The sequence below is a fragment of the Dipteris shenzhenensis genome, chromosome 5 (genome assembly GCF_047967505.1).
Source record: "Dipteris shenzhenensis isolate YYH24624 ecotype China chromosome 5, Dip_SZ_1.0, whole genome shotgun sequence".
NCBI lineage: Eukaryota > Viridiplantae > Streptophyta > Polypodiopsida > Gleicheniales > Dipteridaceae > Dipteris > Dipteris shenzhenensis.
In genome coordinates, this window is record NC_141600.1 from 61,790 (window position 1) to 63,467 (window position 1,678).

Consider the following 1,678-nt stretch of genomic DNA (forward strand, 5'->3'; position numbering starts at 1 on the left):
AGAAAGTATCAAGAAGAATGTTGAACACAAATTTGAATTCAAAAGGGGCGTACGAGAAGAAAGTATCAAGAAGAATGTTGAACACAAATTTGAATTCAAATTTATCTAGAATGAATTCAAATTTCCCTCTCTTTTTTAAACATTCAAATTTATTCGTGAGTGGGAGGAGTGGGTACTTGCGATTCTTTTTCTTTACTCGCAATTCTACAATTTGTCTTGTAATTCTTTTTCTTTACTTACAATTCTTTTTCAATTAGTTTCTTGTTAAAGTTTTTGAGTTCTATTTCAATTAATTTCTTATTGAAATTTGTGTTCTAAATTTGAAAAGAGAGATAGAGAGAAAGAGAGAGCTATAGAGAGAGAGGAGACAGAGAGAGAGTGTGAGAGAGAGAGCAGGAGATTAAGAGAGAAAAGAAAGGTGGGAGAGAAAGTAGGGGGAGAGAGAGAGAGAGAGAGAGAGAGAGAGAAAGAGAAGGAAGAGAGGGAGAGAGATTAAGAGAGAGAAGAGGGGCGGAGGGAGAGAGAGAGAGAGAATGAAATCTCAAAGAGTAAAAGAGAGAGAATGAAAACTCTTGGCAGCCGTGGCAGCTAGAAGAGGGGGTTTTTTTAGTAGGCATTACAATTCTTTTTAAATTAGTTTCTTATTTGAGCTTTTGAGTTCTATTTCAATTAGTTTCTTATTCAAATTTGAGTTTGTAAATTTGAGAAATGAGAGAGAATAGGGAGGGGGAGAAAGAGAGAGGAGAGAGGGAAAGAGAGAAATTAAGAGAGAGAAGAGGGGCTCTTGGCGGCCGTGGCTGCCAAAGGGAGAGAGAGAATGAGAAATGAGAGAGAAGAGTTGGGAGGGAGAGAAAGAGAGAGAGGAGAGAGGGAGAGAGAGAGAGAGAGATTTAGAAACCCTAGCACATTAAAATGAACAGAGAAAAAGAAATTATTTATTGCTTTTCTTCGCTTCGACGGTTGGTTTAGCATAGTTTAGCATAGATTAGATTGCCTTAGAGGAGAGACAATTCTCCAAGTTGCCAATCGAAGCCATGCTCAAATTTTTCTAACTAGTTCCTAATTGTTGTCAGTCCCTTCGCTCACATGTGGTTTCACACTCATAACATGCTATTAAATAAGACCTTTTACCATTTACCAAGAAGTTTATTAGTGGGCAGATTGCATGAGCAGATAGTAGATATCAGTGGACATATTACATATATCAGTGGACAGATTACATGTCATGGGGCATATTGGAGCTTGATGATTATAGTAGTCATTTTATTTCATTGTAAATCTTTATTGGTTATTTTTATTGCATTTGTACAAATATTTAAGCTCATTTATTATCATAAAATACCTTGTAAAGCCTTCTAGGATATTTTTCACATTTATTGCCATATGAAGCACCTTGTAATAAACCCGACCATCCTAACCATTCACTATTTAACAAGTATCAGTGGGCTGCATAAGTGGATATCAGTGGAATAGTTTTTAGTGGGTAGATTGCATCAGTTGGGTATCAATGGACAGATATCAATGGATGGACAGATTACATGTCATCACGAAGATTGAAGCTTTATCACTAGAGGGCAAATCAATGGATGGATAGATTACATGTCATCACGAAGATTGAAGCTTTATCACTAGAGGGCATTTTATTTCATTCTAAAGCTTTATTGGCTAATTTTCTTAC